The 24,118-nt window shown below is 39.9% G+C and overlaps 1 long non-coding RNA gene across 1 annotated transcript; it reads right to left on the minus strand.

Moving 5' to 3' along the window:
• Window positions 1-825: 825 nt before the first annotated feature.
• On the minus strand, window positions 826-17,222 carry LOC147580700 (uncharacterized). The gene is made up of 2 exons (XR_015251008.1): window positions 1,877-17,222; window positions 826-1,636 (listed from the first exon to the last, which is right to left on the minus strand). It is a non-coding gene; the product is annotated as an uncharacterized LOC147580700 (long non-coding RNA).
• Window positions 17,223-24,118: the final 6,896 nt, after the last annotated feature.

Raw genomic sequence — 24,118 nt, forward strand, 5'->3', positions numbered from 1 at the left:
AAAAATTTTAGGAAAAAAATTTGTGGAGTGAAACTAAAGAAGGGCTTAGAAACACGACTTTAAATGCTGATATTAGAAAAAAGAATGAAAGAAAATGACCTCAGATTCTCATCCTAAAAGGAGACAAAAAATGAATTTAACTACAAAGTAACTAGAACAAAGAAAATAATAAAAGGCAAGAATCTGTGAAAGGGAAAATTGACAAAATCCAATAGCATGTTATTTAAAAAAATCAACAAAATTGACAAGTTTTAGCTGGAATGCCCAAAAAAATGAGAGGGGACTCAAACCAATATCAAAAAAGAAAGAGTTAATCACAGAGGAGCAACAGACTTTGAGAGGATAATAATACAACATGACACTAAAATATGTGAAAACGGTAAAAAATTGACAAATTTCTTGAAAAACATAACATACAAAAATGCCACATGGAAAATAAAGTTAGAATATATATGAAATTATCAAATATCGTTCCTTAAAGAAAAGTCCAAGCCTCAGTGTTTTACATAGTGAATTCTGGCAAACTCTCGAGTCACTTATTTTTCTTAAATATTTTCAGAAAATAAAAAATTGGGGGTCACTTCCCAGCTTTATTTTATAAGACCAACATAACATTAATACCAAAATCTGAAAAAGATCTTTTTTAAAAAGTCACATTTCGGGGCGCCTGGGTGGCTCAGTCGGTTAAGCGGCCGACTTAGGCTCAGGTCATGATCTCGCGGTCCATGAGTTCGAGCCCCACGTCGGGCTCTGTGCTGACAGCTCAGAGCCTGGAGCCTATCTTGGATTCTGTGTCTCCCTCTCTCTGACCCTCCCCCGTTCATGTTCTGTCTCTGTCTCAAAAATAAATAAACGTTAAAAAAAAAAATTTAAAAAGCCACATTTCGATATCCCTGCAAAAGATGTAAATATCCTTAACAAAGTATTACCAAATGTAATCTAACTCTGTGTGGTGTGTGTGTGTGTGTGTGTGTGTGCACAAGCAGTGATATAACCACGGAAACTTACCCTAAAAATGCAAAGTTGTTTAACATGCAGAAATCAATGACATTCACCATATTAATAAAGGAGAAAAAAAGATCATTCCAATAAATGATAAAAAAAAAAAAACATTTAACAAATTTCAACACCCCTTCACGGTATTAAAAAACAAAAAAACTCTCAAAAAATAAGGAATAGCAGAAAATTTCTTTAAACTGATAAAGAGCATCTAGGAAAAAGCAACAGTTGATATCATAAGAGTGAAAGACCTAATTTTTTCCCCATGAGGTAAGAAACAAGTCAAGAATGTGTGCTTTCAATATTCTCATTCAATGTTTTACTGCAAGATCTACCCGCTGCATTAACAGAAGAAATAAGTAACAATCAAAAAAGCGGTAGGAAGACTGCCAATATTTGCATGCTGTAGAAAATACCAAGCACTAGAAAATTTGCATTTTGCATGCTGTAGAAAATACATTGCTTACCTAGAAAATACCACAGAACCCATAAAAGTCTATACAAACGAATGAAAGATTTAGCCATGTGCACATGAAGACTAATATTTTAAAAAGTGATTCTATAATAAGGTATCGGTAGCAATATATTGAGATGAATTTTTTATACTTCCTTTTATAATAGTGAGGGAGAGGGGCGCCTGGGTGGCGCAGTCGGTTAAGCGTCCGACTTCAGCCAGGTCATGATCTCGCGGTCCGTGAGTTCGAGCCCCGCGTCAGGCTCTGGGCTGATGGCTCAGAGCCTGGAGCCTGTTTCCGATTCTGTGTCTCCCTCTCTCTCTGCCCCTCCCCCGTTCATGCTCTGTCTCTCTCTGTCCCAAAAATAAATAAACGTTGAAAAAAAAATTAAAAAAAAAAAATAATAATAGGGAGAAAGCTACACCTACAAATAAATCCAAATAAAAGTCACCCAATACCTCTATACTAAAAACTACAAAATACTTCTTACTGTATTAAACAATAAATAAATGAAGGGACACCTGGGTGGCTCAGTCAGTTAAGCATCTGACTTCTGCTCTGGTCATGAGCTCATGGTTCGTGGGTTTGAGCCCCACATCGGGCTTTGTGCTGACAGCTCAGAGCCTGTAGCCTGCTTTAGATTCTGTGTCTCCCTCTCTCTGCCCCTCCTCCACTCTCGCTCGCTCTCTCAAAATAAATAGACATTAAAAAATTATATTTAAAATAATAAATGGAAAGATGCACCATAGCTATGGATGGCAATTCTCCCAAAACTGATCTAGAGTTTCAGTGTAATTCCAAACTAAATCAACTAGGATTTTTTTTTTTTTTTTTGGTAGAAATTAACAACACGATTCTAAAATTTGTTTTAAAATTCAACGAACCGGGGCACCTGGGTGGCTCAGTCAGTTGGGCATCCGACTTCAGCTCAGGTCACGATCTCGCAGTCTGTGAGTTCGAGCCCCACGTCAGGCTGTGTGCAGACAGCTTGGAGCCTGGAGCCTGTTTTGGATTCTGTGTCTCCCTGTCTATCTCTCTCTCTCTGTCCCTCCCCATTTGTGCTCTCTGTCTCTCTTTCAAAAGTAAAATAAACATTTAAAAAATAAAAAATAAAATAAAATAAAATTCAAAGAACCTAGATAGTTACAAGTTACACAATTGGCCTTCCCTACTTTCAAGATTAACTATAAAGCTACAGTATTCAAGAGTGTGTGTTATTGGCCAAAAGGTAGAGATCTATCTACATCTCTGAAACAAAATAGTGTGTCCAGAAATAAACCCACATAAATACAGTCAAGTTTTGACAAATGTGTCAAGGCAATACAATGCAGGGGAATGGGGGTAGTCTTTCAACAAGTGATGCTGGATCAAGCAGAAATCAAAACCAAAAGAACAAAAAAAGTACAATGATCCTTACCTCACGCTCAACACAAACACGTATTCCGAAAGGATTATGGACCCAAATGTACAACCTACAGCAATAGCACTTCTACAAGAAAACATCCGAGAAGACCTGTGTGATCTCATTGTAGGCAGCTTTTGCAGAAATAATGTATACACACACACACACACACACACACACAAATAAATGAATGTAAAATTGATATATCAGTCTTTATCAAAATTTAATACTGTTGTTCTTGGAAAGACATCCTTAAAAAAAAAAGGCAAGTCATATTCAGCAAGAAAATTTCACAACATGATGTCAGATAAAGGACTTATCTTCAAAATACAGAAAGAACTTTTACAGTAAGTTACAACCCATTAAAAAAAAGAAAGAAAATAGACAAAATATTTAGACAATTCACAAAAGAAAGTATCCAAATGCCAAATGCACATGAAATGACACAAGCATCATCTGTTTTCAGAGAAAAGCAAATTAAATACACAAGGGTGTGATGATACTCATCCTTTAGATTGACTAAAATTAAAAAGACTGAGCATGACCAGTACTGACAAGAATCCTGAGTAAAGAGAACTCTCATTTACTCACGGTGGAAATGTAAAATGGTGTAACCACTTTGGAAAAACCGTTCGTAGCTTCACGAAATGTTAAGCATCCACCTACCTCGTACAACTGAGGCATTAGGGATTCACCCATAAGAAAACATATCCACACAGAGATGTGGTAGCTTAGTTTGTAAATGGAAATTAACCTAAATGTCCAGCAAACGGATGGATAAGCAAGTCAGGGCATATCTGTCCACATCATGGAATAACACAGGGCAAAGAAAAAAAAAAAAGGAAATTCTTATAAACACAATAGCAGAGATGAGTATCAAAATCACATTTAAAAAATGCCAAGAAGACAGGTATAAAAAGTGTGCATTTATGATTCTATTTATGTAAAAATAGAGAAGATGGAAACTAATTTACGTGGAAAGAAAGACGCAAGCCAATGGTTGCTTGTGAATGGAGGTGGAGGTGAGGAGCTCTAAAGAGTTTGGGGCGGATGATGAAAATACTATTTATCTTGATTATGGTGATGTCTCCATCCATGTATAAACACGTCAAAGTTGATCACGTTGTATTTAAATATGCGCAATTTTATAACTCCATCAAGATGTAAAATATGTAACAATCGTGCATAAAGTCTACAAAACACAAACATCACCAGAATTAAAAAGCTGCCAATATGCATTTGGTTAAAAAAAATTTCATTTAGCATTTTTTTAACCTCAAAATGGCTTTTGGTTTTTATGGATAAAAAGAAAATAATACATGAAAAGATGCCATTAAATTTAGTTATGGTGCTACAAAAGTCCTATTATTTCCAAGGCAATGCTGTACTGTGTTGCTTTATATATTTTGATTCAACCAGATCCCAGTAGGACATCTACCATTCAAATACTGAGTATCATAGTTTATTATATATATTGAGTATTACACTTAGGAATAATCTATAAAAAGGTCCAACACAGTGTTGGAGTATTAATAAAATGATAAAGTTTACCTAAGAGACCACTTCCTTACAGTTGTATCGTTATCCACACATGGTTATATAGTTATAGATAATAACATAAAACCTTAGTATAGGTATAACACAAAAGACGTATTTTCCACATAAAAACATGCATACCGTATTTACATGTATCGTAAGGGAAATCGCAGTATCTCACGTTCCTGTATTGCCTGTGATGACATTGAGCGCTTTCACCACTGAATGGTGGTAATGGACAAGACCACTAGACTAACCTTTAAGTCCGGAAAATATTTCCACCTAGTTCTATTACCTTGAACCCATTGATCACGAGGCTTAAATGTCTCACCCATAAAATGAGAAGGTTGGGCTCGATCTTTTCATTTTCTTTCCATTTGGAAAAGTGTTTTATTTTTAGCCCCACACTAATAAGGAAAGCAGAATCAAAGGGTGCTATGGAGAAACGCTAAGGGGGCTGCACAAAGGAGCAGGTGCAATTTGACCTGAGGTTGGAGCCCCAGATCCTGCACACCCAACACTGCCTTCCTGCCACTGCTCTGTAAGCTTGCCTGGAGGGGGACGGGGGGAGGTCTTAGGAATAAGAGACATGCCCATCCTCTGCAAGACTCTGCTGAATTTCTGCCTGAACAAGGAAAACGTGCACGGCATATGCTAATGACTCTAGGTACTTGGAATGTTATTCCAGTATCTAAAATTCCTAGCATGTGGGGCGCCTGAGTGGCTGAGTCGATTGAGTGTCGACTTCAGCAACTCAGGTCATGATCTCACAGCTCATGAGTTTGAGCCCCATGTCCAGCTCCGTGAGGACAGCTCGGAGCCTGGAGCCTGCTTCCGATTCTGTCTAGGTCTCTGTCCCTCCTCTGCTCACACACTCTCTCTCAAATATATTTTTTAAAAATTAAAAAAATAAAATTCCTAGTATGCGAGGTTAAGAAGAAAAATAATTTGGTGACAAAATAAATGTTATAACTGATGTCATCTCAACATTGATCTTTTATAGCTCTTAATGAAGGTGTGCTCAGTTACCTACCAGCATCTCTTCTCTCAAACATTTTTGTTCAGGGAGGAAAAAAAAAAAAAAAAAAGGTCAGTTTATTGAGAAAATTGAGGAGCGCCCGGGTGGCTCAGTCGGTTAAGCGTCCGATTTCGGCTCACGTCATGACCTCACAGTTTGTGGGTTCGAGCCCCACATCGGGCTCTGTGCTGACAGCTCAGAGCCTGGAGCCTGCTTCGGATTCTGTGTCTCCCTCTCTCTCTGCCCCTCCCCAGCTCGCACTCTCTCTCTCTCTCAAAAATAAACATTAAAAAAAATTGTTTTTAAAAGAAAAGAAAATTGAGAGCAGCTAAAGGCATTCAAATCAAAGCTGAGGTTTCATGCCTAGTTCCTACTTTAACCCATGGGCTCTGGGTGTTCGGATTTGGAAAGTGACAGAATAACACAGGAAGAATACGGATTGTAGGATTAGTGATGCCCAAATTAATACCTGCCACTTCTACTTTATTAGTAAATGCATTAGTTTTATTAATTTTAATACATTTAACAACTCTGGATTTTAAGGAATTAGATTTCAATGCCTTCACCTATAAATCAAGATCATTTCTAACAGAAAAATAGCCTTCTCCCCTATTTCACTTATGAAACTTTTCTTACCTACAGAAAAGTTGAAAGAACTATACAATGAATACCCATATTCCCTCCACCTCAGTTCTACAATTGACATTTGGTTTTATTTGCTTTTTATCAGACACTTAGTTATCTTTCCAACCTTCTCTCCTTTACTCCATGTTTTTAATCCATTCCAAAGTTAGTTACAAATCTCAATACACTTTACTCCTAAATACTTCGGCATGCACAAGATAGACTTCAAGACTCCTCAGGTGTCTCATAAGCAAAACGTATATACAGGGAGATATATAAATTGTAAATGTACCATTCAATAAGTTCTGACAAGCGCATATAGCCATGTAACACGAACCTCTATCAAGATAAAGAACGGTACCATCACCCCCCAAGTTTTCTTCATGACCCGTCTGTTCAAATCCTTGCCCCCAATCGTCCTGTTCTGATACATTTTCATCACAAATTTATTTTGCTTATTCAAAGACTTGAGATAAATGGAACCATACAGTAGATACTCACTGGTGGAAGGTTTCTCATACAGCATAAAGGTTTTTGGGATTCATTTATGTGGTGGCATGAATCAGGAGTTCTTTTTTTTTGGCCGAAAAGTATTCCAGTTATGAACCTCCCAATTTATTTATTTCCTTAATGGGCATGAAGGCTATTGCCACTCAAGGCTATTCCAAAGACAGCTCCAATGAACATTTTTCTCCAAGTCTTTCTATGGATGTGTGTTTTTATATCACCTTGAAAATATCTAAAGTGAAATTGTAGGTACATTATGTTTAGTTCTATAAAGTTACCAGACTTTCGTCCAAAGTGGCTGTGTGATTACATATGTCTACCAGAGATTTAAGAGCTCTAGCTGCCTCCATATCCTTACCTGCATTTGTCGTCTTTGTAAACGTAGTCATTCCAATGGATGCCTCTCATTAGGTTTAATTCACATTTCCCTCATGAGTAAGTACACTCAGCATTTTTTGCGCACTATTTGTACATCTTCCTTGCTGAAGCAGCTGACCAAGGTTTTTGCCTGTATTTTTATTGAATTGCCTTTTCATTACTGAGTTGTACAACTGTGTTACATATTATGGGCAACAACCCTTTGTCAGGTATGTATTCTGTCATTTCCTTAATGTTTTCTCATTAGCTCAAATTTTCTATCTTGATTAAGTGTGATTTATCAGTTTTTATGGTTTGTGCTTTCTTTAAACTCAGAAACCTTTGCTTACCCCCCAAAGTGCAGAGATAACTCATTTTTTTCCTAAAAACCTTTTGTTAGCTTTTATTTCTAAGTTTATAATCCGTCTCTAATTTTTGTGGATGGTATAAGGTAGAGGTTGATGTTCCAGTTTTTCACAGGACCATTTTCTAAAAATAATTTCCTCTCCACTGGGCTATTTGGGCACCTGTGTTGGTCACCGGTTGGCTGTATAAGTGTGGGCTATTATGGGGCTCAATTCTGTTCTGTTCATCTTTCTTTTTATGAAGGTATCCCTCAAGTCTTGACTCCTATAGTTCTTCAGTGAGAAATGAAGTCAGAATTGGTTCTTTTCCAAGCTTACTTTGGATAGTCTAGGCCCATTCCATTTTTATATGTATTTAAAAATTTTTTAATGTTTATTTCTGAGAGAGCAAGAGCAAACAGGGGAGGAGCAGAGAGAGAGGGAGACACGGAATCTGAAGCAGGGTCCAGGCTCCGAGCTGTCAGCACAGAGCCCAAAGCAGGGATCGAACCCGTGAACCGTGAGATCATGACCTGAGCTGAAGTCGGACATTTAACCCACTGAGCCACCCAGGTGCTCCATTTTTATATATAATTTAGAATCACCTTGTCTTTCTACAAAGCAAACAAACCCAGTGGGACTTTGGTTGGGATTACATTAAATTTATGTGTCAATTTTGAAATTGAGATCTCAACACTACAGACTACAGTAAGTAGAACTTTAAAAATTATTTGTCCAAGGCACCCGGCTGGTTCAGTCAGTGAAGCATGAGACAATCCATCTCAGGGTTGTGGGTTCGAGCTCCATGATGGGTACAGAGATTACATGAAAATAAAACCTTATATATATACATATAAAAAACTCCTTTTCCAATTCTTTGTACTAGCATGTAAAAATACCTGTAAGTTTATATATCAACACCACATCCTTCAACCTTGCTGAATTCATTAATTCTTCTTTTGCAGATCCCTTAGGGTATTCTGTGCCATCAACCATGTCCCCTGTGAATAGTTTTACTGCTTCCTTTTTGGTCTCTATTTCTTTTTCTTCTGTTATTGTACTAGCTAGGACATCCAAAACAACAATAATGAAAAGAGGTTAGAGTGGACACCCTTGCCTAGTTATCAGTCTTAGGGTGAAAACATTCAGCATTTCACCATTCAGCACAATATTAGCTGTATATGTTTCATAGGTTGACCTAATCTGATAAAGTGCTTGGTTTCAACTTTTGGTTACAAATGGATGTTTCATCATGTTAAATGATTCTCCTGCATTTACATAAATCATCATGTAGCTTCTCTGTTCTGTAGTTTTGGTGAATTACATGAATTTTCAAATGCTTAACTTTGCATTCCAGGGATATACTCTATTTGCGGTATCATCATATATATGCATTGCTACATTTTAGTTCAGAATATTTTGTTAAGGTCTCTACTTTTTTAAATTGGCTTTTTGGGGTTTTTTTGGTTTCCCATCAGTATTACAATAGCTGCATAAAGTGGGCTCTCACCCTCCTCTATCTTCGGCAAGACTTTGAGTATTAACGTTGGTATTATTATTTAATTGTTTTGTAGAATTCACCAGTGAAACCATCTAAACCATGAAAACCTCTTGATAATCACTGTGTCCCAACCACGATGTCAGATAATTTATCTTAGGAGAATTCTTCAAATGACTTAGTACATTATTTTACACATATCAAAATTAAGGACTGTCACAGATTAAGTCATTTATCCCAGGACACGTTGCTATAAACACACAGTATGTTTAGCTCTAAAGTTCTCCCTGTAGCACGAAGAATCATGATAGACTGGAAGTCGTGTAGAGAAGAACCACTTAAGACATGCTGTGATACGAGGCTCTTATTTATCAAAGGAGCAAGTAGCTCTAATGGTCAGGGTCTTTTCAATACAAGTTATTTCTCTAAAATATATTAAACTCAAAGTTCAATTTCAGACATGCCACTAATCTGATTTTTCAGTGTATCCTTTTTTAATGTTTACTTACTTGTTGAGAAAGACAGAGCACCAGCAGGGGAGGGGCAGAGAGAGGGAGGGAGACACACAATCTGACACAGGCTCCAGGCTCCGAGCTGTCAGCACAGAGCCCGACGCGGGGCTCGAACCCACGAACCCTGAGATCATGACCTGAGCCCAAGGTGGACACTTAAGCGACTGAGCCACCCAGATGCCCCACCACTAACCTGATTCTTAAAAGAAGGCACATTAGACTATGAAGTCAGTTAACGTTTAACATTAACCACAGATGAGAACACATTCACTCCATCCCCCCTTTGTTTCAAACATTTGATTATGTAATTGTGCTTCCCTAGAGCCTGCAAGTATGTTAAATAACTCACTGGCTGTGCTTATTTCATCACTACTAGTTCTCCATCATATAAAGGGCCTAAGAACATTTTTTATAATGCAGTAGACTGCATTAGTGGAGTACTAACTAGTAAATAAAAGAACCTTATGAGGAAATCACATTTGTGCAGCATGAATTACCAAAACACAAGACAAAAGATCCAACATTTTCATTTATCTGACACTAAAAACAAACACTCAGACCGTTAGATCCTTTATGGCTCCCTGGTAACCCAAAAGAGGTAGAGCATATTTGTTTCTCAAGATATTCCATTGCCTAATGGGCTTAGATCATGAGTCAAACATGAAAAAATAAAATAAACACACACCAGCAGTGTGAGGCATACTGGCAAGCTGATTGTGCATTGATTTTAGTATGTGTGAAAACAGTTTTAGAAAGGATACAGCCACACGATCCCATCCCACACTTTCCAATATTATTTCCTTCATTTGAAATCACTAAGTAAGCAAAAAGGGGTGAGCTATCTACCCATTCTTTCTTTTACCAACTACACTTTACTCCATGCATTTTTCTCCTTCGTCTTATAAGTGTGAGTTCAGAATGCTGCAAGTTTCTCGGCACACATGGCTAGGGAACAAATTAGGTTGAGAGGGTTCCGTTTTGACCGTGTATCCAGCTGTTTGTAGCTTTTCATTTTTTCCATAAACCTGACCGGTATCAGTATATGTAAAGTTTCTAACACTCCCAGCTAGGAAGTACTTCACATAAGGAAAATGCTTTCCTTGGAGTTTACAAATGCCATTTGGTCTAATTTTTCAGCAAGGGTTTGTCTAGTTAGATTATGAGCTTTTTCCTGGAGAGCAACAACAAGGGAATGTCTCCCATGCTGTCAGAAAAGCAGAGTTATATTTTTGTTCCTTGGAAGAAACATATAATGTGCAATGGGCAAAATGTCAAGTGGGTGGGGAGCCATTAGCCTACAGAAACGTCCAGAGAGAGCTCAAAGTAAAAGGAATTCAGAGGAAGATGCTACACTAGCATATTTGGTTTCAAAAAATCGTCCAAGAAGGAGAAGGGGGCTGGGTTTTACAGGGCCAGGACCTTCCGCTAAAGGTTCGCAGGGTCTGAGGGCTGACCAAAGTCCACAGTTACTTAGGAAAAACTGCATTTCAAACACTGGAGAGACCAACAGCAAAAAATGAGCCCAGAGGGTCAAGGCGGGATCAACACCGGGACTTACCAAGATGTAAGTTGAGAGCTGGTTCAGAGAAAGAGTACAGGAACAAAGAGCTGCTTGGATCATTTCTAGAAGACTTCTTCTGCCTGAATTTCTCATCTATCAGATGGGTGTGTCTATGGGAAGTGTCAGAATGACTTAGAAAACTAAAAACAAGACTTAGGTCAACATTCAGTTGTTAACTGTGAACTCTAATCAGACCAACTATCCTACCCTAGCATATTCTATTCCTTTATTAACTTAGGTAGTACTTATTTCGTGAACAACTCAAATGCTTTTCTATAGTGGAATTCTCTTTTAGGAAAGCCTGATATTTTTAAAATGTAGATTTAAAAGCTACTAAAATTCCAGCTAATGCCCCAACATGAGTGATTTTCATAAGGCTTCACCGGAGAAATGCATTATATTTCAAACCCAAAGTGTTTAAAATGAGTTGATTTGTAAAATGTGTCCAGGGATCCACTAATCCTGCACACGAACATTTACTCAGTGGGGTGATTCTAAGAGCAAGAAATGGGGAGTCAGGCTGCAGGGGGTCAAATTACAGCCTCACCAATTATTGGCTGTGTGATCTTAGGCAAATTACAAAATCTTTTCGGAACCACTTTCCTTCACTGTACAATGGGGAAAACAGCCATACCTACCTCACATGGTTGTTGTAAGAGTGAGCTCTACGTAGAGAATTCTAAGACAATAGCTGGCCGGAGGAGGTGCTATCTAGACACCAGCTATACCTGCTGTTATTCCATGACAATATAATACCAATTTAACTGGACTCAAAAAAGTTCTATTTCAAGAAATTCCAAAAAGCAGGTGGCCCCATCCATCTTAACATCTGCCAGATTCCTTCCTTAAAGAAACTGAAATCACGTGGCTTAAGGTCCAACTTAATGAGTAACACTATCTACAAATCCACGAAGACTTGGAAAAGGAATGACCCCACTGTAGCCCAGTTATTATTTCAATTGCCTGGTTGTACCTGAAAGAGAACTACGTAAGATCTAACTGCTTATATGCCCACCTCAAAGACACCCAGGTTTTACCCTCCTTAGAGAATCAGAGGTGGTTACAGAAACTAATAACTCGAGGGCGCCTGGGTGGCTTAGTTACGTGTCCGACTTCGGCTCAGGTCATGGTCCCGTGGTTCATGAGTTCGAGCCCCGCGTCGGGCTCTGTGCTGACAGCACAGCTCCTGCACTCTCTCTCTCAAAAAATTAAAAGAAAACATAAAAAATAACTCAAAATTTTCCTAGCTCCTATCTTTACCTCCTTCACCAGATTCTATAGCCCATTCTCTCTGTGAGGATCCCTGTGCACACAGGAATAAAGACAAACTAGCAGTCTCGGGCAAAGGGAGGAAGGGTGCTTCTTTTGCTGCTGTCCGAAGCCACAGGAGGAGCTGTCATGGTGCTACAAGATTCTCAGTGTCACAATTTTCAGCCAATCTTCTCAGAGGGTTTGTATTTATGGCCCTTGCGCTATCTCCCCAAACTTGAAAATGTAGGTGTTGTTTGCAGCTCATAGAAGACTCTTTGGACTTACGCAAATCCCAGATAACTTTGGGATAAGCAGGTTACAGGTGTCATGACAGTCATAGGTGAGTAAATGTGCACATACTTAAATTGTACAAGATGAGTATTACTGAGCTGTGTTGACACGTTTAGCCTTTACCAGTCTCCACCTCTGAATTCGGTTTCACGTTGAAATTAATGACAGAGCACATAGAAGATTCCCCTCCAAGGGGCGCCTGGGTGGCTCAGTCGGATAAGTGTCTGACTTCAGCTCAGGTCATGATCTCTTGATTCATGGGTTCGAGCCCCACATTGGGCTCTGTGCTGACAGCTCAGAGCCTGGAGTCTGCTTCGGATTCCGTGTCTCCCTCTCCCTCTCTCTGCCCCTCCCCTGCTTGTATTCTATCTCTCTCTCCTTCAAAAATAAATATTAAAAATTAAAAAAAAAAGATTCCCCTCCAAGAGGGAGAAGGTACAATCCATGCAATTCTAAAGTCTCACCAAATGGCCTTGGAATCCGTTGTTGAGCTGGGGATTTGGAATGGAACATGGCCAAAAAGCAGACTTTTGTTTTCCTATTTATAACCAGCGAACTGAGAATATGAGAAACTTAAATGGAGAAGGTACGTTTTAGGATAAGTACACTGAATACTAAGTCCTCCTATATCATAGTTGGCTGCTATTCACTGCCAATTAACTTAAGGGACTTGAATGTGCATTCCTAAAGCAGTCCATATCTATAATCTTGCAAGAAAAAAGTAAACAACTTTCACAAATCAGCTTTAACACTGCTAGGTTAGCAGTGTTGTTAGTTCTTTTATAGAAGGATATTTGTCAGCTGAGAAGGCTGAGTTCTGAACGTTCTCCAGTATCTATATACTGGACCTACACTGTCCAATATGGCACCCATTAACCACATGTGGCTGTGGAGTGATTGGCAGTTCAGTAGTCCAAATCGTAAAACATACACAAGAATTTCAAGACTTTGTATGAAATGAACAATGAAAAATATCTCAGTAACCTTTATGGTGATTAAACATTAAAATGATGATACTTTGGGTGTACTACATTAAATACAACATGTAATATTAATTTCGTTTCTCTTTACATTTTTTATGTGGCTACTATAAATTTTAAATGTGGTTTGCATTTGAGGTCCACATTACATTTGGAGAACACTGGGCTGAACCAATCAGAAGTGAGTAGGGGAAAAGGGTTTCAGAGCAAGCAGGCTCAGAACAATTACCACAAGGAATTACTATACAAGAGTCTTTGTCCCAGATACCCCCATTCCTCAAAGTGATAGAGAAAACCTTGAGGCAGAGAACGTGTGTACTGCTACCTTTACTTTTAGTAGCAAAGTCTTTTTAAATCCTTAATAAACGTGTATTAAATTAGATCTATGGCTTTGAGGTGATAGCGAGTGAATTGTGCAGCCAGGGGATATGCATAAGAGCCATCAACTGATGGCAGCCTGGCCTGGGTGTGGCACAGGTGATAAGTGAGGCAAACACAATGCACACCCTCTCACAGCCTCAATTCAAAACCACTTGGCAAATGGTCTAGTTCAGCAATTGGCAAACTACGGCAGGTAGGCCAAATCCAGCCACTAACGGTTTCACTGAAGTTTTATTAGAGCTCAGTCATGGCCTTCCGTGTACACATTGTCCATGGCTGCATTTGTGTGCGTGTGCGCACGCACGCACACACAAATGTCTATGGTCAACACTAACCTAAGAGTGGTCCTTTCGAATCAGTTATCTTTCCTCTGCCTCGAATTCTTCAATGGTGTCCCATCTTTCTTAAAGAATAAAAGCCAGAGTAATAGGATGTAATAAACACAGGAAGGATCAGCTCCTTCCTCTTCCTGATGTTCCAAACGCACTCTTGCACCCGGCCTTTGTCCCTACTGTTCACCGTACCTAAGAGGCTCTTACCCTACAGGTCTACCGAGTTCCCCCCGCCCCCCACCTCACTTTCTTCAAGTCTTCTGCATAGGTCTCTGCCCACTGGACATAAAATAGTTAACTCCTTCCCTTCTCTGTTTTCAATTTCTGCGTAGCACTTATGATTAACTGACACGCTATATAACATACCTGCATATTTACTAGGATTTTGCTAAGTAGAAAGAAGCTCCATGAGGTCAGTTATTCTTCTATGTTCTTGCCGCTGTGTCCTTAGCGGCTAGAAGGGTGCCTGGCGCAAACAACACGGAAGAGTGACTAGAGAGTTCGTTGTTATTCTAAGTGCACATAAGAGAGTGAAGTGTGGGCAAGATGTGATTCCCGCCACAAGTGGGAAGAAAAACTGCAATCAGATAATTTTAAAATTACATGCATGGACATAAAGCAACAGACAAATGGAAATACCTGGCTGCTTTCCTTCCTGTCTTCCTATTTACCCTTATACAGTCATCCACCAGACTTCCCAATCCAACTACCCAAAAGCAGACACACGTATAGTGTTAGGGAAAGCAAGATGCTCTGAAGAACATGGTTCCCTCCAGCTACAGTTAGTGTCAAGATGCTTTTCGGGAACATGCTGTACCAGACAAGCTCATGCAGAGAGATTGGAAGCGGAGGACATTTTAGAACTTAGGATGGCCTGAACCAACGGTTTTCAGACTTTCTTCAGCCAGTATCTAACAGAATTTTATAGAACTCTGATGTATAATTTTCAAAACCTGGCTGAAGCCTCTTTGTCCAAAAAGCCTCGAGAGCTGGGACCTGCACCCTCCCCTCATCTCTGTCTTCCTTGGCACCAGAGGCATCTTTGTACTGAAGACAATTTAGAACAGGATTTGAAAGTGACCGGCTTCCGGAAATGGGACCTCGAGAGTTTTCATCAATTTAATAATTTCAAAACAATTGTTGTTAACGTGAGACAAAGTTAGCAAAGCAAGAATTGGGAATCTGGCTTGGAAAAATAACTCTGATCACAAGCGATATAACAATTTCATAAACTAATAAAGAGACATCCATTCTCAGGTGCACCCCGCTCTTGGCCTTAGACGTTTGTCTTTCTTTTTTTTTTTTTTCTTTAATTAGATGGCAACCAAGGTAATGAAAATGCAGACCTCAGAAGCAATAACCCGATAAAGATACTAGTGCTACTGACAGAGCAGAGATAGGGTTAGGCATGAAAATGAGCTCTTCATTCAGTTCTGACCATAAGAAATACTTCTAGAGTGATCCTTAAACAATTTTCCTTCCCCTTCTTCCTTTCCCATTGCTAACATCTAGACATAGGCTTCTGGGAGAACAGAGAGGTCTATTTTTCTGTGGAAGAGTCTAGTTGCTCATCATTTGAGCCCATGTGAAAAGCACGGTGATAAATCATTGTCATTTATTACTATCAATCAGGAAAAAAGCAATCATGCAATTTATCAACATCATCCTACAAATACTGTGACACTAATTGACATGCGGTATAGGAACCTGTTTACACAGAGTTTGGGGGGCCTGTATTTTATTGACTGCTTTATTCCAAGAAAGCCAAGGATGTGTAGATTCTTCCCCATTTACATCGTGCCTGAATAAGGCTACTTTCTTCATTTAGAAAGAAAAACTGAATTAAATCTGTGTAATTCTTACCGTCTATGTCTTACGGTCTATACCACATACCTTCTGCCAGATGGTGCTTTAAGAACCAACAAAATTATATCCAAGACTATACCTTTCACCTTGGGCTTTGACCACCAGCAGAGGGTTTAAATGTTAATTACCTCCAAGCGGAAGGTAATTCTAAGGTAATTCTATCGGGTTAAATACAGAAGGCTATTTTTATCTCTTAAATGTGAAACTTAGGAATAACAAAGGAACACAATATGCAACGAACACTTAACAATAAACAGCTGCAGTTGCTCAACAAATTGCTCAAAGACAGTAGCTGCAGCCTAGCTTCTCATTCTAAAAAAACCTTATTCAAACAGCTGGGCCCTAAATATCAAGTAACATGCATTTATATTTTCAGCATTAGTTCACCCAAGACAGACTTTTCATCGATGGGAAACGACACACGTTATGCCTAATTCTAACTGGCGCAAGAGCCAAAATATACCGACTGCCAATTTCAAAACTTGAAATAAAAAAAAAAAATGTAGCGGTGGAAACATACAGTAAGGAGGGACAATTATTATCCTCTTTGAATGAGGTTGTCAACCTTCGTATATTCTTGTAGGGAGCTTTCAAAGCAGAAGCAGCACCATGACAAGCTGATGCAATGAAGCCCCACGTTGATTCCACGTTAAGAATCCAAGCGCTCATACATGGCTCTCCCATCCCACGTCAAGACCACCTGGTCTCTAATCAATAGTGCATGCTACATACATTCCAATGTCATCTTCAGGAAATAATCCATTGTCCTCATGGCATCACTGGATTGGGTGCATTCTTGGGTCACTACTATAGGAGAGTAAGGTCAAAGAAGCAAAAGAGGGTGAGAGAGAAGATGAGATGGGGAGGGGGAGGGGGAGAAGAAGGAACAGGAAAATATGTTTTGCACATACATATACTGTGGTTAGTACATAAATGTCAATCAGTGATAAAAGGCAGAATAGGGGGCATCTGGCTGGCTCAGTCAGTAAAGCACATGACTCTTGATCCAAGTTGTATGTTCAAGCCCCATGTGCGGCATGGAGTTCACTTAAAATTTTTTTAAAGGTAACATAATAGTAAATAATTAAAGCTAAAACAAAATATCACTTTTCACACATAATTAGCTTTTTTAAAAATTCACAACACCCATTGCTAGTTCAATCTCTGTAAATTTGATCTTATACATGATGGAAACTTTATCAAAGGAACATGGACATATGCATCAAAAGCAGTATTTTTCATCCAACAGCTTAGCTTTCCACATCTCTCAAATAAAAAAAATCAAAACACGGAAAAAAGCTATGTGTACAAAAGGGTTCATCTTAATCAAAAAACAAGAAAAAAACAAACCCCAACCCCCCAACCCACCCCAATAAAACAAAAATATAAACAACTTCTATGGCTTAAAACTCCATACTGCATCATCTGACAATTCTTAAAAGGTTTCTGCGTTGGTCTTTTCTTTCAATGGGACAATCGACTCCCAGAGAGTGGAGCCTGTGTATTTTCACCTCTGTGTATATTGCTGCTGTTCGGTATTCTTTATTAGGAAGGTCAAAGTCAAATCAGAAGGCCAATCAGCAACTGGCATTCTTTTCCTAAGCAGTCAGATTATGAAACCGGAGGGTACTTCTAGCGGTCTCTACCAATACTCACAGGGAATTCTGACTTCAGAATGTGGATCTTTGTAACAGATGGATTCCTGGCACAACGCTAGTGCTTTCTACTATTGTTTTCATGCATTTCGAAATACTTGCCCAAAAAATAAGAGAATAAGCCCTTAGAAATTAATAACTTGCTAAGAAAATACTAAGGAAAAGGCTCCAAAAGTCAGAATCTCCCACAACATAAGGATAAAGATCAATGAAAATTGTGAAGAGAAGACATGCAGAAGGTCAAATCCAGGGATCCAACATCTGACTGACAGGAGCTCCATTAAGAAAGAAGACAGAAAAGCTAAGAATAACATAAAAGAAATGCCTCAGGACCAAGAGGAGATATAGTTTCCAGATTATTCCAAGTATCACTCAGAAATTAAGAAGACCCAAACCTCAGTAGGAAATTTGATAATACCAAGATTAACAGACATCCCTAAAGCTTAATGAGAGAAAACATTGAACCCAGAAAAAAATTCAACTTCTTTTAAACGTTTGTATTTCTTCTTCCAGCAAGAAAAAACAAAGATCAAACAATTCAGGATTAGTAAATTGTGTAACTTTATAGGCCAAGTTGGAAGTCAACTCAACGTTGTATGATTTCAATGAACTGATAAAAATGAGAAGTCCTCCTTTGACCCTCTGTATTTGACTCCTTTCATAGAGAGGCACGGGGGTCACGAAATTGGAAAAGAATGTAGTCAAAGCATCTTAATTGGCCCTATGTGAACTTTACCTACATAGACACAGCACAAACACTGGTTATTGGTTTTTTGTTTATTATCAACCTGAATACATGACAAGGGAGACTTGCCAATAGTTAAGGGACAAAATTGTTAGCAACTTTAAGCTATGTGAAAATAAGTGCACACTTTGAACATGACTAAAAGTAGAAGGGTACAGAGAGGCAGAGAAAAGGATGAAGTCCCTGTATCATTAGCTCATTAAGTAGATTTTTAAATATACTAAAGTGACCTAAGGAAACCACAAGTAATTTAAGTGACACACGCATTAAAAAAAATTGTATTGAGATTTATAGGACATGGAGACATTTACATGTCGTCTTTGACTTTGTTTTTACATTTGATTCAAAGTCACTATGTTCGTAAATAATTCAAAATTAAGCGGAAAAAAAGTCACATGCGGCACATTAGTTTATAGGAGGCACTTCTTAGAAACACATCAAATATCACTTCAGGACACATGGTACAGGAGACAAACTATGACATTTAATTTACAGGCCAGACAAGAGCATTTTCATGTCAGAAGTATATCCCACAAATGATTTCTGAGCATCATGGAGGCCCAGTTTGGCATGAGGTCATCTTAGATGTGCCTCTGTACTTTTCTTTAAAAAGCTTATTTATGTTGAGAGGGAGAAAAACCCAAGCACGTTCCACACTGTCAGCCCAGAGCCCAATGCGGGTCTTGAATTCATGAACCGTGAGATCATGACCTGAGCCAAAGGCAGGTGCTCAACTCACTGAGCCACCCCGGTATCCCAACATGTACTTTCTTATTTCAGAGTAAGGGGAAACTAACTGAGGCAAGGACCTGCCCAAAGTTACTCCTCAAAATACTGGCTTAATCGTTAGTCCTGCTTAGTAATTGAAGGAGCTGGTAAGCCCATTTCTTTCCACACTCTCTTGTTCTTTAAATAGTCTTCCTCTACTTTTGTAGAGCTTTCCTTCTAACAATTCAGGCCACGTTATACATTTTATTTTGATTGTCCTTGTGAGAAGTCATCATTTTGTAACTCCAGGAAGAGTGGAAAGATTAGCCCCTTGTATCTCATTTTTTTTTTATGGACAAATAGGTTTGGAAATTAAATAGTGACATGATCACAACGAAGTAGGATCAACATTCTTCTGACTTCCTAGACAGCTTCTTTTGGAGCCACAAGAAAATTATCTCACGGCATCTTAATGGCATTAACGCAGGCGTGCACGAATTCAGATCAGAGGGGTTATACACAACCCAGAGTCAATGGGTCCCAGTGCTTAGCTTAGCACTTAGATTTCCAGGGCTTTGCTAATTTAATTCCACACATTTGAAAAATAAGATGAACTTCAGATCCAAATGTTTTTTAATGTTTATTTTTGAGAGAGAACATGAGTAAGGAGTAGGGTGAAGTAGGGTGGGGTGGGGGGAGGGGGAGAGGAAGGGAGGGGGAGGAAAGGAAGGGGGAGGGGGGAGGAAGGAAGGGGGAGGGGGGAGGAAGGAAGGGGGAGGGGGGAGGAAGGAAGGGGGAGGGGGGAGGAAGGAAGGGGGAGGGGGGAGGAAGGAAGGGGGAGGGGGGAGGAAGGGAGGGGGAGGGGAGGAGAGAGATCCCAAGTAGGCTCCAGGCTCCAAGCTGTCAGCCCAGAGCCTGACGCAAGGCTCGAACCCACGAACCGTGAGATCATGACCTGAGCCGAAGTCAGATGCTAAGCCAGCTGAGCCACGCAGGTCCAATCTGAAATATACCTTCCTCTAAGTTTCTCCCAAAAGAGAAAGATTTTTGTTTTCAGTAACTTTTTTGCTGTTATTTTTTGTTTTTAGAGATAAAATTAACTCCTTTAGTAAAAACACATTTAGTTCAATCCTATGTAAGACAATAGCAATTAAAAACCTCACTTTTAAAAGTAAAATATTTACATATGAACAAGTCACTGTGCCAAATTTACATGAAGAAATGGAAAGACAGGGATTTCCTAAAAGACAAAATAAAAGGTGTAAAATTGGCTATGTAAACTAGAGTTACTTTGCTAAGAGACTTTAAGCAAGCTGTGGGCCAACTTTCAGATGTCCAGAGCGAAGCCTCTTCTTTGCACCTATTTTTTATTACAATTATATAATTGGTTCCTCATATTTTTCAGAGGTTATCGTGTTACACTGTCTACTGATAGTACTTTTAGGATTGTAAACACTTTGGCTTTCCCCATGTGAATTCTCGCGTAAGACTTGAATTCTCACGACTGTGAACTGAATGCTGATGACTTTTTTTTCGGTAACATTTAAACTCAAGTTGCTATTGCATGGATACCGAAAAAACATTCAGAGGCAGGAGGGGTAAGCAAGAGGATGGCCCCTCCAACATCTTTCAGCAGGATTACAGCGAGCACTGTAGTGTCCAACTTCTTCAAAATGCTTTTGCACAAACACCCGGAGTCTATCACAAACTCACATTCACACACGGGGGAAAGTCAACTTGCACAGGATAAGGAAACAAGGCCACTTTTAGCAATGAAAGTACAAGGAATGGAAAGCAATTCTGGATTTACTGAGTATTTGCCCTTGTAACAGCTCTGAGAGCTGCAAAGCCTTTCAGGGAAAACAATAAAACCCAAATGAACGATGGGCTTTTTCCTTTGAGGGAAAAGTTTATTGTAAGCAGAACTGTAACGGACGGAAGAACAAAATCAAGTTGAGCCAAGCGCCTGCTTCAGAGAGGTCCAGGTGGCTGTCCCCATCTTTCCAAGAGCCAAGAATGCCCAGCAGGAACAGCTCCTCCCCATCGAAGGAGGAGCCAGCTTGCCCGGGTAGACGGTGCAACGTGGAAATGATCCCCAGGAGAAGTGGGCTTTGCTTCCATTTCTGACCAGCTAGCTGACGGGACGCATTCTCAGCCTGACAAAGACACAAGCAGAAGCTGGAAGTAGATTACATTTCTGAGGTTCCAACATTGGAGGAACGGAAGCCACGTGGGAATTACTTTATTATTCGACGGAGGCTTTCAGGTGGCTTTCAATTAAAAGGAATATCGTCAAGCACATCCCTGGGCCCTTTTCTTCCCCTTCTCCGCTTCCTCCTCCTCTTTTTCAAATTTTACAAGCTCTGAGATTTAACAGTGGAAATTCCCTAAATATAAATTAAGCATTACGTCCACCCAAGACATTCTTCCTGGCGCTCAACCAACAGTCTGGCATTAAAATCTTTCGTGTGACTCTTGGGAGATTAAGTTAAGGGGTGTGTATGTCTATGTGTCTGTGTGTGAATTTTCCTTCATGACAATTATCCTCCATTATGTAAAGATATGTGTTAAAAAGTATACGTACCAAAGTCAGAAGGGATGTAATCTCCCTGAAGAAATCTAACAACTCTAAAGAAATGTGGGTCACGCTCTACAGAATGGCACCCAACAGTTATGCAGCAGTTACCAGCAGGCATACAGACTTCCTACAGCTAACGCCATCACCAGTGTGAATATCGCCTCCACAGCCCAAATATCCAGCCCTCGCGTCTTACCTCTCAAGAGACCGTGATGCTGCGGGCATTAGTCAGGACAGGGCGACAATGTTGCAGCAAGATACTATTCCCAAATCCTTGTGGCTTGTCATAAGACCGAAGCTTAACTCTGGCTCGCACTCCACGGCCAACCTAGGTTGGGCTATCTTTCCATCAGGGCCCCTCAGAGACCAGACTGTGAAGGCTCTATGTCAACAACGTGTGTTTCCGCTGTGATAGGTGCAAGGGGAGGGACTAAATCCCACGGTTACTCTTAAAGCTTCATTGGAGAAGCAGCGTGTGTGACCTGTGCTCACATTTCAAGGGCCAAAGCCAGTCACATGGTCACACCTAACCGGAAAGGGGACAAGAAAGCACATCTATACTAAGAGTCCCAAGGAGGGCAATCGATACATTACTGTGCATCCTCAATGACCACAAGAGTCTGGCAATGCCTTAAAAGAAGAAAACATCTCTTAGGGCCTATAAAGGCGATCACTGGGTTCTTAAGGTACATCGATCCCATCTTATTCTTACTTCTATTTCCAGCCCCAGGACAGGGAGCTCCGAGTCTGTTTGACAAAAGAGGAAGACTGGACAAGGTATTACAATAGTCCTTACTCCTTTGAAGCCCAAAGGTAACACGGCAAGTTAAGTAAAACAATTATTTTGGCTGTTGATAACAAGAGATAACAGGAAATGTGTTCCTCAAGTACTTGCTAGGTTCCTTATGAGGCAGGAAAGGGGTGTTCAGTTTCCAGCAAGCTTGTTAAGACAAATTCACAAGAATTTATGGAAACAATGTCCTTGCTAGTCATTTAAAGAAGACCAAGAGAATATGTCATCACTCAATTACCTTTAATGCAGAATCAAACCTTCTCCCTGTTAAGCACTAGGGAAAGAGTATGCCATTTTAATGCGACTCAGTCTCTCCTCTCTTAAGACATACAGAACAGCAAAAGAATGTCTGCACAAATCTGGCTTTCCCAAGAAACAGTCCAAAAACTGTATTATCTAAGAGAGAAGCTGAAGGTCAAATGGGAAGGAATACATAAGAAGAGGAACCTTATTTTCTCTAGCTCTGAAATACTTTCCTAGCATTCCTTCTCTGGTACATTAACCCTGCCCTACACCCTGAACTTTGAAATGGGGAGAAGTGAAGGAAATTTATTGGAAGGAGACTTGAATGCTTTTAGTAACATTAGAATACTGCTTACTGTTTACTAGATACATGGAGAGACTTAAATAAAAAATTCATGCCAAACGGTATCTGTACAAGAGACCAGCTGTTCCTATTTATTCCAACAGACATGGTTACACAGGACTCCGAACTCTATTATCCAGGCTCAGCAAAATACTCTAGCAACAACCGCATGGGCTTTGAAGCATTGCAGGTCGCAGAACGAGGTCTTTATTTTATAGAGAAGTGCTGAGGACAGTTTATTCTAAGAAGAACTCTGAATTCTACATGAAAGCCATCAAATCTACACACACACACACACACACACACACACAATCTTCCTGTAATGTAGGCCCAGCTCCTAAATTACTTTCTTTTTCCACCACCAAAGACTCCCAAGACTAGCCAGCCCCGCCGCCCCCCCTCAGCCCCACCTTTATGTTCATCCCCGATGACTGACACCATCCCTTGTAATAGGACCAGGTACCGGTAATTCCAAGATCAACAGTCCTTCAGGGGGAAATCTGGAGTGAATGCACATGCTTCCTTCCTAAAGGGCCTTTGAATAGAGTCCTCTCACTTGACAGACTTGTGAGCACTCTTGTTTTTTATTTTTGTTTTTTTTTTTCTTTTTTTGATCCACATCAGTAAGTGCCTGAGAACCATGTAACTACAAGCAAGAAGCTTCTACAGCAACAGCGGACTTTCCAGAGTGCTTTCTAAGCACCAGGTGCTGGGCTTGGGGCTTTATCATTCCATTTACACCTTAAAACGATCCCAGGAGCTGTGCCTTGTGACTTCCTTCCAAAGACAAAGTTTGGAAAGGGTGAGAGGAGAGTCACCGTGCACTGGAGAAACCTACCACCACATGACCTCACACATTATCATCAGGCTCAAGGTCAACCATGATAAGCCATGTGCAAGGTCTACACCCTTGACTGGAAGCGTTGAAGATGGTTGTCCATCTCGGCAACCTACCTTCTAAAACTTACAGCCCAGTCCGATCGTGAGACGAAGCACAAAGGAAGTACAGTGTACAAAATGCTACCTCATGTGCCTCAGAATTATCAAGTCATCTAAAATAGTCGGAGAAACCGTCACAGATCACAGGAGTCTGGGGAGACAGGACTACATGGAAGGTGTCCAGGAGGGGGTCCTGAGCA

The sequence above is a fragment of the Puma concolor genome, chromosome B2, assembly GCF_028749965.1.
Source record: "Puma concolor isolate L17-30 chromosome B2, mPumCon1.1.hap2, whole genome shotgun sequence".
NCBI classification, from domain to species: domain Eukaryota; kingdom Metazoa; phylum Chordata; class Mammalia; order Carnivora; family Felidae; genus Puma; species Puma concolor.